We start from the raw sequence: 18,548 nt of genomic DNA, 5'->3' as shown, positions 1-18,548 counted from the left end.
AATCAGCGGTATTCGCTAAAAAATCGCACGACCTGCAGCACTGAACATTTTCCGAAATAACAGTTTGCTCCTCACCAGAGATCACCCCTCCCTGTACGTGTATTGGTGCCACTGAAAACCCCACTCTCATATCTAAGGATAAAAATCCACCCTCTCACAGTTTTGCTCATTCTCACCATGCAAGGATGTCTGCCTCGACAGTGAAAGGTAATCCTGCAAACTCAATCCCCCTCTAGTGCACAGTTGGAGTTTGGCATTCGTGAAAATCGGTCGCACCGCTAATGGTTTGGTTTTTCACTGAACTGACTGTCGGTTTCTCAAGTAGACTCTGAAGAGGATTAATTCATTTAGCTACAGTAGTGGTACGGTGGGCGGAAGAATACGAGGTGGTGTGTGAGAAGTGGGAGTTGATTTTCCTCCCCCCAGCTCCTCAGTGGCTGGTTTAAGGATAAGCACTCAGAAGATTTAATAGTGGTAGCCGAGGAGTTGATGTTAGTTTCGCTCCATTCCAGAAGGATATCGTTGAAGTGACACTGACTGCATTACGGAAGTATGGATGTTGGGGAATTGAAATGAGTTACACTTCTCAACAGGGAGGCAGTCGGAATAAAGGAAAAAGAAAGTAACGACGACTAATTACACTTGTCTGCTTTAGCTGTAGTGCACGTCCATAGTGAAGTTTTTCCGCTGGAATAAGGAGAAGTTGTAACTGAAAGCTGATTTTTCTTTTGCTGGTTTTACTCGGTTCTAGTTTGTGGTAGTGCGAGTTCCACAATAGAAAGCAATTTCAAGCTGCGGTTATAAGTAAATGAGCAACTACATTCTGTGAACTTCGAAAAGTAATCATTGAATATTTGCTAGAAGTGTTGTTGACCCTCATAATTGGAGAAAGGAGTAAAAGTTTGTGAAGGTGAAGTGAAATTACCAGAATGCACTCTGCAAGAGTGTCTTTGTTGTCGTGAGCCCCAATATCAGAGAGGTAAACAAGTGTATGTGGAGGAGTTTATCCTGAAGAATGATACTTCAAAGGGAAAAACATCTTGGTTCTTACATGCCGATAGCAGTACCATAGACGTTTCCACAGCAATTCATACCAAAACCGTTGGAGAATAATACATACGCTTTAAGTACTGGATTCAACAACACGATTTGCGTCCAAATTATGAACAGTTGTTGAGCGAGCAATCTGAGCCTTCTATTGTAATTACGGACTGGATACGTCGGTCTGTTGGCTCTAGCTGACGGTTCCTACTTTTGAGCTCGTAAAATGCTTGTACCGTGACAGTTACGACTGCAATTACAATTAAAATTTTCATCAGAATACAAAAAAAGTGGAAACGAAGGAGTTTAGTGCCGCCTCTGAGCGGAATAGCAAAAGCAATTAAAATATTGCGTGAAAAATTTTAATTTACGGTCTTTGTGCGGTAAATGACTCCATACTGGATACCGTGGTGGAATTTTCCCCTAAAAGTACGTTGCGTGCGTGATGTGAAACGTTTTCAGTGTTTCGAGAAGTATCGATAAGGATGTGAAATGGTTTTAATTTTACAAGCAGTTTCAAAAAGTGAAGAAAACATTCAGTAAAGGATACCGTTTTACCTGATCTAGGAGTTTGTACTTTTCAAGGTAGGTGCAACATTGCGTGATAGACATAACTTATAATACCCAAGCTTGATCGTCTGAACTATGTGTGAACATAATTTAAAATTAAAGTGGTTGGGAGCTATAAGGAATTAAATTTCTTGTAAAAGTTCTACTGTAGCAGCAGGTTTAGTTTCTATGGCATGTACAGCACTGAACACATTAAAGTGCATGGTGAAATTTTTTGACTTAGATTCCTTACTTATCCCACTTAGGGGAAATCAGGGTAAAATCGACACTGTGGATAAGCTCGACACCCTTTGATTTTTCATGTTTTGAGCAGATTTTCATACAGTTTCCACCACGCTCTATCTTGACTTGTGAAATGTTGTGTTTCGAATGACATTACAACTGACGTTACCAATAAACTGCCAAAAAAAAAAAAAAAACAACAAAATCATATTGGATAACATAAAAGCAGTTGCAATATTTCGCTGTTATTCTTTAACTATTACGCATGTGAAATTTTGAAAATGTCGTTATTTGTTCTGCGCCTGCATCATCATTTACTATTTTTATGTTGATTTTTATGTTTTCTCATTTAGAATTGACGAATTATTAGAATTTTAAATATTTTCACATAAATTAATCTTATTGTTTATTTACAAACCATGAGGTTCGACAGTTTTTATTATCTAAAAATACTTACACTTTTATGTTTTGTTAAAATAAAACAGTATTCATTATCACAACCAATCATTCGCTACAACTTCATCTTCGTAAGCATTCCATGAACACAATTCAATAATACCCATGTGTATTCACCGCAACTTTATAATCTTAGCATGTGGCATTTGAAATTTTCACATATACCATGACCCCACAGTTATGGATCAAATAGTGTGGAGTCCAACCTATAAAATTCAATAAAACGACAGGGAAAACGTAAAATTGTAATTGAAAAGCAAGAATTGAATCGTTTCATATTGGAACTTCGGTTAGTAAACTGTTTTGAGTGCCAATCGACGTATTGGCTTGTTGATGCACGGAATAGTTGAAAAAGGCGTTCAAATTGCTTCAAAACTGATGAAATGTCACTAAAATTGCTAAAACTTTTCTTACTTGTACCAATAGTTGCGGTAAAGTGTTCCTATAGTGAAGGACCCCATAAAAAACAACGGATACCGCAACTATAGGAACACAAATTAAAAATATACCGCAACTAAAGGAACAGTGTACCAATAGTGGAGGTATTGTTTTTCACTGACATGCCGTGGAATACTGCGATGAAATCATTTTTCTCATTAAGTCAATGATCGTTAATTCCCGTTACAACATCAACATGTACATTAATTGCGTAATATTTACATAGGATTGCATAAAAATTAAAAATTGCATCGGTTTCTGAAAACCATATCATGGATCAATTTTCATATTATGGATCAAATTGTGACATATTACGGATCAGTGCGCAAAATCAAGAGATTTTAAATTCAATGCGCCTGTATTGCATGATTTGGTGAAAGTTAACAATGTGTCACACATTACCGCAAAAAATAGCATTGTTAGAGCTGGAAACAAGGGTAAAATGTCCTTTTTTGTGATATACTGCATTGTAGTAACTGAGGCATGAACTGTTTTCGCTTCACACCAAGTTTTCCACCCATTTTTGTCTGCTAAAAAATGAAATTTACTAACCTTGATGTTGTATTAGTTTTATCCTTAGTGCTATTGTCTGAAAATGTCGAATACAATGCTTAAAATGGTAGAAATCTACATTCTTTGGTAGTGATCAATAACCGTGGTAAACAATCATTTCCTGGTCTATATTATGGATCATTAGTTAGAAGTGCTAATATTCGGTATTTAGAATCAACAATCAAGAAAACTGTTTTCTAAAGATGAATTCACACTAAATCGAAGCAAACGAGCATGTTTTATGCTATAACATATGAATCTTACCACTTGTGGGAGCTTATGAATGCTGACGGCACTTCTTACAGAAAACGGCCCTATTATTATAGCTATGTGGTACAAACTAAACATTTGTCAAATACACCGTTATTAAGCGGTTGAATGTTATGCTTAACATTACAAATGCTAGAAGACAAATAGTATAACATGGGAAAAATATGTTTTACGTCAACGTTTATGTTTTGAGCGAGTAATCCGATGGTGAACGCCAAAGTGATCCGTCACTGTGGGTGATCCGTAACTGTGTGGGCATAGTATTTAGTGGATCTTTGGCCTCTCCTCAATAATTTACGTTATATGTGAATAATCCTTAAGAAGAAGGGGTAATAAATGTCGGTAGTCATGTTTAAAGCATTCTTTTAAATATGCAATGTGATGGTGATGTTCACAACGTATAAATTCGACTCAAAGTGGATGTATGAAATATCAATTCGATTTAAATCACTATATAACCTTAATATATCATCCAGCGATCGCAAGGATTGATATATTTATAACCAATATGTGATGCTTCAACAATTTTAGGTTCATTTAACAAGCGAAAGTACACAAATTTTTGTCTATAAGCTTAGGGTGTCGGTTTTACCCCGAATTCCCATACTTTGTTTTGACAAAAACATTTGAATCCGGATTATTTTTTGAATGAAACTAGGTATTTAGCGCAATACTTTCCAGTGAAAAATATCGGTAAAATCGGCAAAATATAGAAGTATTAATCTCCAAAATCCGCACTTATTTCGTTGAATGTCTAAAATAATAAAATTAGTAAAAAGTTGATGCTAACCAAATATTACACAAATATTGATTGTTTGCAAATTGTTTCATTTTTTTTTAAATATTACTAATGTTGTGAATATTACCCTTTCTCAAATTATTGCCAAAATTATAATAATTTGGAGTCATGTCATCCCTAAATAATTTGGAGTCATGTCATCCCTAAAGGTGTCATGTCATGTCATCCCTAAAGGTGGCAAAGTATTTAACAAATCTGTCAAAGCAGAATTGCAGTCTCTTTGTCAGAGCCTTGACTGAGCACTGCCAACTCAACTATAATGACAAATATTCAGTGTATGACTCATTGCGTTTGATAGTTGTGATTCCGAATAAAGAATATCGTATATCCCGATATGTAACTGTTCTGTTTTCGCGCAATTGTGATTCCAGTTACTTGGTAAACACTTATTAAGTGAAATTGATTTCAAAAACTGAATCTTCAGGGCATTTTTTTTATTCTTAACCCGCTGTGGCGCATAGGCTCTATTTACACTCATGCGTTTTGCAGATAGGGCGCTGTTTGAATCAATTTCGATATGGAGCTACATGCTCTCATTTCATTTATATGCTTTTCCCTCTCAAGGGGCCCTATCTATATTTTCTCCCATCTTTCCCTTACCTTTTCTATTCCATCTGGTAGATGATGAAATAGGCTCAAATATGACGGTTGATGGTGGTGGATTGATGGTAAGTGCGTAATCTTAAATCCATTAAATGGTTACTGTATATTTGCATGTATACCTGTTTATACTTCGAGTTTTGTCATGGTTTTATAACTGACTTATACCTAAAACCAAACCTACCTAAACCAAAATTGTTAATGTGATTTGTCTTAAGCACATGACTGAAACAGCTGTCATTAACGAACAACTGGAGTGCTGCCAAAATTTTTGTGGTGAAGAAGGTGCTGATTTGAAAGCTCACACAAAAATATCGATTTAAGCACGAGACACGCTCATTTTCGAATGCGACATTTCTTTTATCATTCTGGTGTTGAGTGCGTATAATTTTATCCAGTTTTATGTAGTCGCAAGATAATTTTCCACATTTTTATTGGCACAGTGATAAATGATTAACAATAGATAATATCATGCGACATTTAACGCTACCGTGCGGGGATTGATGGGGTCAAAGACGAAACTTGTTTACTCAGCACTAGCGCAACGCAGATAGTGGCTGGCATCAAGATCTAGCGCTTCCTTCAGGGGATTGGTCCTGAAAGGATGATATCAGCTATTCATTCCAAACTTCAAATTCTCGATACAGTACACGGAGAAAATGAAGTACTCAAAAGTGAGTTCATTCCACTCAATTCCGGGGGTTCGTGCGTTAACCTAATTTTGAGTTGATGGGGTAGAAGTTGTTTTCATTTGCAGCCATGCGAAAAATACTTACTGGCTAAGTTCTTTTCACTCAATCGGCAGATCAAATAACTCAACTTCCAGTACTGTGCCACTTACTCAAATTTGAGGTAACGCACAAAGGTTCGGTTTTTGGGTTGTTTTGCTCTTCGCTCTCTGACAACTATAGAAGGAGCGAATGAAATAGGGAGAGAAAAATAACTCAAAAGTAATTTAAAAAGAACTCAAATATGGGTTTTTCGTTTTCTCCGTGTAGCAATACTCCTACTTGCCAGCTCAAGTGTTTTTTTTACTGTGTGTTTTATTTACTGTGTAGGATTCCCGAGTTGGGCTATTTAATAAAGTATACACACCAGAAGTTTTATTTGATCCGCTTCGCGTATTTATTTATGAAGCGATCGAGCACTTTTCCGACTGTTCTATTGAATTATGAACCGGAGCGTGCTTATGTTTATCTAATTTGCAAAGCGGTACAACACTCTAATGAGTGCAAAAGTTTTGTCAGCTACCGAACCGCCCTCGGGAAATTCGATTCAATTTAATTACAAACAAGAAACAGCGGGAAACTTCCGCTTCACTAGACAAATCCGTGATACCGTAATTTTCGTATCCAATGATGAAAAAAGTCAAGCAGAAAAAAAAACTTGGTGAGGATAAAAATCTGTTCATCGCATCGACGAATGGTGCCTGTTTTATGAAAATAATTTATCCGTAACAGCTTTCTTTTTCCCGGCTTTGGAACATTTTTCGCGCTAGTAATCAAAATGTTTCTCCCTCCACCAGCTTGTCAATGCGATTGTAGCCGATTCCGTTCATGTTGAAAGAACCAGTTCAAAAGATCTGCCATCATCATCTTTCCCCAAAACGGGGCCAAGCTTTGTCCGGTTTCTTGACGGGCGTTTCACACAGGATAAATAACGTTTATTATATGAAATCCAGTGGGATAGGACACAGCAATAACTCTTGTCTTGTTATTGATTTTATTGTGGGTGAAGCACAAGCTACCAGCATACTACACAGATACAAATTGTATATCCCAATGGGATGTAACTCATTTTTCAAAGCAATCTATGCTTGAATTGGTTTGTTCTTCTAGCTAGATGTTACTTGTTGTGACACAGGTGCTGAGTTTTGTGCTCTGTTTAATAAAATACATTTTATAAGAACTAACTTTTTGCTGTTTGTGGGCTGTTTTGAGCTTCGTGGTCTTGTGATTAGAATCGTCGGATATTTAGGTACATTATGTTAAGGAGTGTGGGTTCAACTTCTAAGTCTGATGAGACATCAAAGTTTTAGAATGAAGCTTTAGACAAAAATTGTCTTCTACAAAGTGACTGGTATCTAATGCACCCTTTGTGTCGTGTTATGTAATATCAGGAAGGTCCTTATTTTTTTAGAAATGAAAGCCAACATTCTTATTAGTAGGAGCTAAGGAATTTTGGGATCGATTTGGTGTTTTCTAGCAGAGACAACCAACTTAAGACTTCGTTAGGCTCTACCAAGGATCCGGTAAACACACTGAACAAGGCTGGTGTTTACAAAACCAGTTGTCCTCACTGTGGCACGGTTTACGTTTGTCAAACAAAACGGTCTCTCGATGTTAGATTCAAGGAACACCTAGCGGAAATAGGAAAAGCTCATTTCAATTTCAATAAATTTCACCTTCTTTTATACATATACTGTTTCCTATTTGAAGCTATGTTTTTTAGATATATTTTTTTGTTTCCAACTGACAAAAGGGCGGCAATCGATATCATTGATCTGCTCAAGTTATCAGCGAAAAGAGAAATCGATAACTGCAGTTACTTCGTTATACTACTTTTCCCTGAATGTCGCTACCCCGAACGCAAGTTACACAGAAATGCCAGTTCGCCGAATATCCCGCTTCCCCGAAAAGTTTTTGGCTTTCATAATTGTCATAATTTTATACATTTCAGGGTGGTGAACGAACTTATTATCTGATATGCACCCTTCTTTCCCACACAACCTAAATGTACATATAATGAAATCACCTTTTGCGTTATGCGATGCTTATATGCGCAAAGTTTCACGTATACGATGTCGCGAAAAGGCCTTATACGTACAAAAGTGGAGGCTATATACGTGCATATTTTATATGATGAAAAGTAGTATGCAATGCGAGTGTGTATATTTTATTGCGAACCAGTCTGTACTCTTATACGACTCAATTTGTAACAACAAAGTTGATTTGACAGCTGCTACGGATTGATCCGACTTACTATGTATGTGTATGCGGGACGAAACGAAATGTACATATGAACCCATAAAAAAGCATTTTATGCGAGAAAACTCGTCGGTCAAACGATTTCGCACACCATGTAGTGCGGGTGTGATGCCATTTGTACTAATAAACGACTTTGTCCGTAAACTGTTATGCGACTTCTGGTTGTCTGGGTTATTTAATTGGCGGTTTCGAGTTTTACTGTCCTCAGCATTTTTGACAACATGTGTATAGCCGGGAATGACAGAATATCTCCTTCTTTTGATTGCTTATCGTTCTTTCTCGTTCACCATCCAGCCACTGAAGACTATTACAGCATCTATTTAAACTGCACCACTTTTCGGAGAAACGGGTCATTCGGGGAAAAGGGTCATTCGGGGAACTGGCATTTGAAGAGCCGACATTCGAAGAAACGACATGCGGGGTAAAGTAGCACAATCACTTCGATGATTCTGAACGCAATTTTTAATGTCTTTTCGTTTTATTACGCTTCAATAATTTTTGGCGTCCACTCTTCTATTGGTTTAATAATAAATTTTGCCTTCTTTTAAAAATAGGCAGTTCTCTTTAAATTTTATTAATTAGTTAAGCTAAATGTTAACCATTTTTATATATTGCTGTTTTATGAATTCTTGCAAGACGTGCTGTTAGGGTGATTATTTTCTTAGAATCTTCCAATATTCAACATGGAAAAAATATTATTTCAATTACAAATCTTCCCTTCTTTGGATAGTATACCGTTTTGATTCATATTACGGACAGCTTCAAATTCCGTACACTCTACTTTGTATGGGAAACATATCATACGAAATGTTTCAAATTCTGCCGTTCAAAAGTTCTCAATTTCAAGGCTCGTTTTTAGTAAGCTTTTTCCATAAATATCTTTGAAAATTAATAATGCCCTACTACCTTAGATGTCTCTTTAGTGGTTTGAAGATTTTAATTGATGATTTGACTGTTCCATTAATGATTATGATGAGCTGTCCGGAATTCGAATCAAAGTGTCCGGAATATGAGGCAAAAATGAGGAAGCGTCCGGAATAAGAATCATGAAAAGGCCACACATTTTGATTTATTTAAAATAATTCAAGTTGCGCAAGCGTATTCTTTACCCATCATTCGAAAGTTAAGGGCTTCCGACGCTCGATAACGCTAAGGAATCATACAGAATGATTAATTTTGTTTGCTTTATGCCGGGTGATACTTCATTGAGGCCTTAAGTGTCCCTAATATGAATCAAAACGGTACAGTGTTTTTGATGTACACTTCCAAAATTAAAATAAATATTGAATCGTTCAAAAGTTTTGCCACAAATATTTTCTTTCAAAAATGTGTTGTTCATATGAGTTATGCTGTGAGAAGATTTTTTTTGCATGAGAACCTTAAGCATTTAAAACGAAAAATAATCTACTTTCGTGTATAGGGTTTTTTGCATTATGCTCCAATAATCTTTGGAAAAGAGCTTTTAATATTTTGCAACTAAATTTTCCCTTTTTTACCAAGTAATTTTCATCAAGTGTTACGTCCAAGCTGAGACAGAGCTTGACCGGTACAGTTTGGCGCATAAAAAAATGCGAAAATTATTTGAACGTGCACATAGCATCCACAAGCGATATTTTCTTTGTTTTTATAGTGAATGTAATTTCCGATTATTGTAGTATATTCTGACACAACTTCGCTATCCAGGACAATTTTTGTCATATTTTTCTTACTGTCCTACATAATATAATAAAGCAAATAAATTCAAAGGTTTTGTCCGCCCAAGGCTAGAAACAGCGTCTGATTGTCGTATACTCTGGTGATAAACTTTCCACCTTCAAAAGTCACACTTTATTGCTGAAAATTTTAGTTTGTTTGGTATCAGAGGATGGAGGAGTTCATAGAGAACGTGTTTTTCATGATCACAATAAAATATTTTGCCAGGGTCATAGTTTTGAAGGCATTTGCGTCCTATAGGTTTGATATGCCTTTATTTTTTGTTAAGGTTGAAAAAAAAAATAAATAAATACGGAGACCTATTTCATATTTTTGAGGATGAAATTTTGTTCCTTCGGTCAGAGACAACTTATATCAATACTAGCTCATAGGTTATGAGCAAAACAATGCCGCTTATCACACTTATATGAAGGTTCAATCAAAGCTCTCCAAAATAAGCCGTATTTTCGAAAATATGTTTAAGGCTCCATTTACCCAGGTATGAACTAATTCTATCATTTGATATGGGCGTACGCTGGAGACAAGGCCTGTGAAGAATCTCACGCCATCGTTGATGTTTTAGAAGCTTTCATCACACAGATATTAAACTCGACGTACACATGATAAAATTTGAAGGTATGCTTTCAATTCCTCTCTGGTAAGGCGAAAGTCATTGATAAAAATCATGTCCAAAGCGAAAAACTGATTCTAAATAGATTAAACAATACAGGTAATGAATAATATTTATGTTTCATTCACATTTTCTATGTAAAAACTACCATAACACATGATATGACGATTTTCGCATTTTTTATGGGCCATACTGCATGTACACTCCCGTGCATAAGTTTGGGTTCACCCCCTAAAAAACATACGAATGTTGTCTGTCCATAACTCTTTGATTACACGTCCAATTGACCGCATTCGAAAGGCAATGAGTTATTCTTACATCGTATGAATTTTTCCAAAAACATTTTTTGAATTTTGTATGCTAAATTTTTACTTAAAGTTGTGACTTTTTTCAAAAAACACACTGAAAAATCATACCTAATTTCCTCAGCATTGGATCGACCAAAATTTTTAATCAAAGAATTAATTTTTAATCATTAGAATAGTAATCTTATATTCTTTGAAAAGACCCCGCGAAATTTTGGCGGAAAAATCTGTCAAGTATTCAAAATCACCCTCTGTATGGTGTATCGTGCAAAAGTTATGGGATGTTAAGAAAATTATTATTCCGAAAAAATCTTCAACCAGACCCGTCACGAGTTTTATTTAGTTATGCTATCTAATGTCACTACAATTTTTGACATTCATAGCTTGAAATATGTCTGAACAACCACTATGCTTATTGGTAACCTTTGCTATGAGCTCGGTGGTGTTGATCCCAGTAAAAACTTCGAAAATTCCGATATTCATTGTATGTAAATCATTATGCCAAACGGCCATTATTCCAAACGACCATTATGCCAAACGTCTATTATGCCAAACGGCTTTATGCCAAACGACCTAATGCCAAACGACTTCATGCCAAACGGGGTACAAATGAGGCGTCCTGGGGTCCCAAAAATGTTTTTTTCAAGTATCAACCAAATGCAAGACACAATGTTTTCTAATTTAATCGTTTCTCAAAAGGTTTATGCTGATGCGTTTTTCTTAAAATTCCTTCATGTAATGACCACATTATAGCCGATTCTGGAAATTATCTGCAACTTGGAATTTGCCTACCTCCATGGACACAGAAGTACAGCACCCTTTTTAGCCGACCTGACCCAGTAACTCACCTGAATAACTCCGACCACATGAACAATCCCGAAATTCTTTGGCCACTTTTAGAAACTAGATATGTGTGCCAGTATATGTACTACCAAAAAATAATTGAAATCTGTCAAGTACTCGCTGAGCGATGAGAGTTTGAGTAATTTTTTTTCACTCAGGCTGGTTACTATACGGGTTAAATTTAGCGAACTTCTTTTCAAAAATAATGAAGAGAAGAAGCACATGTTTTCTTTACTAATGAAGACAAAACTGAACGTTTGATCAAGGTCACATTGAAACGTCTCACAATAAACTACAGTTAACTCTCCCTTACTCGATATTCCGTATCTTGATATCGAGTTAGAGAACCATAGTAAAAGTTTTTCATGGTTTTAATGGCTAACTCGATGGTCTCTAGGATCGCAGTTGCACTGGTTTTATGTTCTATAACTCGATACCTCCCTAACTCGATGGTCCTTTCAACATCGAGTAAGGAAAAGTTGACTGTATGTGTCACCTGAATAGATCAAAAATAGAATATATGATTTACTTGGTTTTTCTCCAGTCCAAACAATCATTATGAAAAAGAGAACCTAATCTGACATGTTATGTCCAATTAGGTAATGTCGGTAAGGGCTTTTTTAAGAATATTATTCAGTTCACTTCAACAAAATTGATCTCAAAAATATTGAAGCTCTAGAAAAAGCATGTCTTATGTTCGATGTCGGTGTGACATCTCGGTGAACCACGTATCGTATAAGAATGTGCATTCGTCAAAAATCAGAATCGCACAAGATACTAAATTGGGGGTCCGTAGCCTTGAAGTAACGCTTTCGCTTCAAAAGCGGAAGGTCATGGATTCAATTCCCAGCCCCTCCAAAAAAAAAAAAAAAATAACCCGTCCAGTCACCAGAAGACGCCGCACGGAGGACCGTCCTTAGGGGAGCACATCCATCCTCCGTCAGTATCAGATGGTGACTGAGACAAACTGACCCACTTCGCAGGCAGCCTAGCCTCAAACGACTCAGGAACACGGCAAAACGAACCACCGCAAGAGCATTTGACTATGGCTTATGGAAATCGATTGGACTAACAGCAGAGCACTCTCCTACCTGCTCGGTGTGAGAGCAAAAGAGCAGAAGAGAGTGAAAGCAGATGTAAATATAGATTAGCTAAAAATAGAACTGTATCGGTAAGGAAGATACAGATAAACTGATTCCGGCACAGTAGTGGCCACGAGCACGGAGTGCCTTAAAAAAAAGATACCAAATTAATAGAGGGTCTTGTTTCCCAATAAAATCCCGGGCTTCGGGATTTTGTTTTTAAAAATACCGAGACAAAAATCAAATGCTTCCAAAACGACTATAGCGTGACCAGAGCGCGTAATGAAGCTTTGTTTAGTCTTATAGAGCAGTTTCACAATACCCGAACCTGTTTTCGAAGGTTAAGTTGAATTATAGTAGACAAAAACAATGCTGTCTTAGATTTCATTCATCTATATATCACCTATCTGCAGTTGAAGTCAACGGGCATTTATTATAGTTGATTTGAAACGAAAATCAATCGTGATGTATAAGGTATAGTATAGGTGATACCAATCACACTCAAATTTTATCATATCTTTTAAAATCTACTCTCATGATTATGCAACTTGTTTACATTGTTTATTTTATTTTTATTTTTATTTTTATTTTATTTTATTTATTTACTGGTTCAACGGACTTCTATGGTCTAATTGAACGATTAAACTTAATATTAATATTACCTACATTTCACAGAACTTAATCGGCAAAACAGTGAGATGACAAACATTCAAAAAACATAACTAATTATATCTTCGCTAGAGAACACATACATCGCATTTCAGCTTATACAGTCAATCACAGTGGTTCCCAAACATAATCACGAAATTCTCTAAAGCTCAATCCAGCCGGCCAAGTAGACGACAGTAGTGCGAGCGATTTGAGACGAACGTTGACTCCGACTTTGAATGAGATGTACGGCAATGACGTAGTATCCTTCCAAGCGGGAACTAGTTTCTTGATTACAACATCTTCTGTACCTAGCGAATCGGTAACCAGCTTCAGTATTTGTTGCTCGGTAACACAGTTTTTTACTTTAGTAATGAATAGCCAGAAACGATCATTTGGCGACCTCTCTTTCTCTATGCTGCCCAGACAGTCTACGGGTTTTGTGCTCGGTGAAGTTTCAGGTAGAGACAATAGGGATGACTCTGCAAGCGGACGGTTTGCTTTTGATTTCTCGTCACTGGTTTCGACACGGGTTGCAGTCGCAGTACCATTTAAAAGCGATTGATGTAAGGCTACCATTTGCTCCTTCAGCTCAGCAATTTCACCATCGATGCGTTCAATTTCGGTAGGCTTCTGTGTGGTGGCTTGAACGGTCATGTTGTTGAGATCCATGCGATGATTCCTCATTTTGCGGATCGTATCGATACACTGATCACACATCCACCAGAAATTTGAGATTTGACGGTACTGTATGAGATCTTCGCGACTCAATTTCACACACAGAGCGTGGAAGACATTGTTGCAGAAACCTTCACAACCAATACAATCAGCACCATGGGCGATAGCTTCTGAGCACTGTTTGCATGTCGATGTAGCTGCTGCATTTGAATACATCGCGAAGAAAGCAATCGCAGTTATCGATACCGAACAGTAGTAGCTTCAATCCACAGATTAAGTATATAGCAAGCGTTAACGCAGAATAAGCATATAGCCGTCGCAACGAGGAACGATTCAACTAACGTTTTATGCACTTATTGCGATTATAGGAGCAAAAAAAACACACGATAATGACAAATTAAGAGCAGCGAAAAAAGACCCACTTCGCGATCGCAAGGCACACACACAAGTTTTGTTGTGTCAAATCTTCATGCATTTAAATTGTTGGCATGACAAACACAGACAAATTCGTCCTGGAAAATTGTATGGTACGGAAAGATAAAATGGCAATAACAAAATTTTAATATGATGAATAATTCAAGTACCAAAGAATTTATAGACAAATGGAACAAACCGTAGAGTAACCTACTGTTTATTGGACAACACATAACTAATATAAAAGAAAAAAGAAAGCATAAGTGGCCCTAAGCCTCAATAAAACGCTTATTGAGTAAGATAAATGCAATAACCAAAATGCATTCCTGTATCAACAGTCAGCGGAAAAAACATGCAGCTTGTTCTGTGCCATTATTTAAAAATGATACAATATTTTCTAGTTCAACATGCAATTTCGGGAAATCCCGGGATTTTCGAAAATATCCTGGGATTCGGGATTTTTTACATCCCGAGATGTCCCTGGATTTTTGTCCCGGGACAAGACCCTCTACAAATTAAGCGTTATCAATGTCAACACAAGTTGTATATAAATCCCCAATGCGATTCATAAACGACAAACTGTGTTGACAGCAAAATATGTCGTAAATAGTGCAACATAAAATCGCGTTAAGTTGTGTAAAGTACACTGTAAACTGACATATCATATAGCAATCTAGAGAGCATCACATTCCCAAGTAACCATAAGCACTAATAATGAGCCCTTAATCAGCATCATAGATGCGTACATGCATTATAATAGCACTACAAATGCTTACAAACCTTATAACAGCACTTTCGCTGCATAGAAACCCTATTGCTGCATCATTAATGCTTCTAAGCCTGATGCATACAAGCATAAAATAAGCACTACATTGGCCCTATATTCGCATACAGGGCATGTTTAAGAACCATTCAGTGTTTTGACAGATATACCACGTGCTTTGTGTTTGCATATAGTGGTAAGAGGGAGTCAAACATAAATCTTCTCACTACTACAATTGCATGTTTTATGACGGGGAAAGATGATAGTTAAAATTGGTCACTTTTCCTTCCAATACTATTCATCTTATGTGGCCGAAAGAGCAAAGGAGCAGGACTTCAACAACTCAACAATACAACCTGCGACAGTTCGAGACGCAAAATGAGAAATTTCATCATCATAAAACGAGGATCAAAATGTGGCAATTGCAAGTCCTCAAAAGGATGAAAACAACCAAAATGAATAAGTCTGATAAGTACTATCTGAATCATTTTATTACATTTTTGCATACTATTTGAGGTTTCCGTTTTCACTCATTCATTTATTTACCTCGTGTATCAGCTGCTCGGCCGCATACTCGAAAGCTCTCTGGCTGCGTACCCGAAAGGACAAAATAATCGCCCTAAATACCTGGCGCAATCAAATGACGTATCTAAGGGGGGTCCGTAGCCTTGAGGTTACGCTTTCGCTTCATAAGCGGAAGGTCATGGGTTCAATTCCCAGCCCCTCCACAAAAAAAAGTCCAGCCATCAGAAGACGCCGCACGGCGGACCGTGCTTTGGGGAACACATCCATCCTCCGTCAATATCAGATGGTGACTGAGACAAACTGACCCTCTCCGTAGGCAGGTAGCCTCAAACGATTTAGGAACACGGGAAAATGATCCACCGCAAGAGCGAAGGACTATGGCTTATGGAAATCGATTGGACTGAACAGCAGGGCTCTCTCCTACCTGCTCGGTGTGAGAGTAAAAGAGTAGAAGAGAGTGAAAGCAGATGTAAATATAGATTAATTAAAAATAGATCTGTATCGGTATAGTAGATACAGATGAACTGATTCCGGCACAGTAGTGGCCACAAGCACGGAGTGCCTTAAAAAAAAACGTGTCTCACGTGGTCTTATATCAGCAATAGTGGTGCAGAAAAGCACGGTTATATCTTTGCATTATAATGGCACGCTATTTCGCCTTTTCTGGTATTATAATAGCTTGTATTATAATAGCTTGTATTATAATAGCTGACTTACTTGACTAAAGGGATTGCTTCGGTAAGCCCAAGCAAGGCAGTTCGTTTTCGGGACGTCGAGAAATTTTGCTGTTCGCGCTATGTGAGTGCGAAAAGATATTCGTGTTTAATCGAGGATGGATTACCAACTGGTGAGCTCGTTTCATGCTTATAATAACACATTTTTTAATAAAAGCTTTGCTTCTATGTAATATTGAATCAAACATTGTATAGTTCGTCACTACAAGTGTCGGCATGGTTCCTATTTCATATAATTAAAAATATATGCATATATTTTTCTCTTTTCGCCGTTAAGAAAAACTTCTTTTGAATGGTTCGACATTATATATGTTGACGTATGGGGCCCAGATAGCCGTAGCGGTAAACGCGCAGCTATTCAGCAAGACCAAGCTGAGGGTCGTGGGTTTGAATCCCACTGGTCGAGGATCTTTTCGGGTTGGAAATTTTCTCGACTTTCCAGGGCATAGAGTATCTTCGTACCTGCCACACGATATACACATGCAAAAATGGTCAATTGGCATAGAAAGCTCTTAGTTAATAACTGTGGAAGTGCTCATAAGAACATTAAGCTGAGAAGCAGGCTTTGTCCCAGTGGGGACGTAACGCTAGAAAGAAGAAGAAGAATATGTTGACATATTTTTTAAATCTTCTACTAAAAACTTCTCGATTCAAAATTATAAAACTAGTTTTAAGTATAAGTCGCATTTTTCCTCCTTATCCATGGATCGCATCACTGACCAAAGGTGACTCCCAAATCTTTTCCTCTCTCACTAATAAACACCCTTCCCGTGGTGATTGTGGAGATGCAGAGGTATTATCGGTCTCTAGAAGCAACAATCATTGCAATCTAACATTCCTTCCCCATCCCAACTGACTGCAAGGACTTGGTCGGCGCCGTTATTGATCAATGATATTGAATCTGCTAAAATTGCACTTCGTGAGTCAGTGGAAACTCCCATCCCTTATTCATTTATATTGTAGTGCTATTCTTACCAGTTCCGATCAATCACGGAGTAGCAACCATGCTACTTGACCTATTCCTGGAGGAGCTAAAGGGTAAGTTTTCAACAAAAACTATGGGAGATTTTTTGACAAATTTCTTGAATAGTTTGAAGAAGCAATTTTTAACAAAAATAACGATTTTCGGAAGAATACTTTGAACAATTATGTTTGGAGCTGTAGTTACTTATTTTATGATTTTTTTTTTGTTGGAACTTCTTTAGAGAACTTTTCAAGAAATTTAGACAGCAATTCTATAAACAGATCTGACAGATATACGTCATGGATTTCAACCAATCCAAATTTGTTCTTCAAATCTTATCTTAATTTTAGCATTAATTTCGTCTAAACCTCGACAAACATACATTCTGCCATAAATGTTTACCTGATGTTTGGCAGAAAAATCACCATTTATCTCTTTCATTTTTCAAATAAAAAAAATGAATATCTTGTTGCTCTAGTTAACGAAATTTTTATTTTCACATCACGGAAATGGTTACTTAAGTGAGCAATTTTGTAAAAATAGTGACTCTAGTGATTTTTATATGAAAATAGTGGCTGTTTAGGGACCAGGTTGGAAACAGTTACCAAGTCATTAAAAAATAATTCGCTTTTAGCACTGATGAAGGGGAAGATGTCAAATCCAAACCTATCAGTGCGCATCGTACCTTCGTGCTGTACGTACACGAATTCTCTCTGCTCTTGAAAGTTTTTTCAAAACTACCTAAAGCAATAAAAACGGTACTTTTCAGTGCTACTAAAACAGTACCGTAAACCGGGGGCAAATTGACCATTATTTCACAACTTTTCGTAATGTTATCCTTTGGAATTCAAATATTGTCAAATTTATTTCGATTAAATCAGTACTTCATTGATCTCTATCAGTTAATGTAATCGTTTTTTATGAAATAAAATTTAACATATCATAAAACTAGTGTTAATATCAAAAATCGAAAATGACACATTGGACGAAATTGATCACTATATAATAAAGCAAATCTTGGAATGTAAAATTTCGCTATTCACTAAATTTGGGTCTCCTGAATCCGAAAATGATGTCAAAATTCTTACAACTAGTATACATTCATTTTATTGCAAAATTAAACTTTGTAAATCTGCACAATACGTCTATACATTTAGGCGCAATTTTCCTTGAAATAAGCACGTTACTCAACAATAAACAGTTTTATACGCAAAAAAAACTATTCTTGTAATGCTATACGATTTAAAAAATGAGTTCACCTGTTCATACTGATGCTTACACAACATTTTTAACACTCATAGTTTGCATACAGGTTTAACACCAGCAGATTGTTT

General features: G+C 36.8%; 1 protein-coding gene across 1 annotated transcript in view; it reads left to right on the top strand.

Moving 5' to 3' along the window:
• The first annotated feature begins 245 nt into the window (after nucleotides 1–245).
• LOC5578284 (pikachurin) overlaps nucleotides 246–18,548 on the top strand; it is a 783,038-nt gene continuing 764,735 nt past the window's right edge. The window contains exon 1 of the mRNA XM_021842555.1: nucleotides 246–1,626. The gene's annotated coding sequence lies outside the window, so the exon portion shown is untranslated. The remainder of the gene's footprint in view (nucleotides 1,627–18,548) is intronic.

This window comes from Aedes aegypti, chromosome 2 (assembly GCF_002204515.2).
Source record: "Aedes aegypti strain LVP_AGWG chromosome 2, AaegL5.0 Primary Assembly, whole genome shotgun sequence".
Lineage (NCBI taxonomy): Eukaryota > Metazoa > Arthropoda > Insecta > Diptera > Culicidae > Aedes > Aedes aegypti.
Note: the sequence above shows the minus strand (reverse complement) of the source record. Positions and strands in the feature narration are given on the sequence as shown.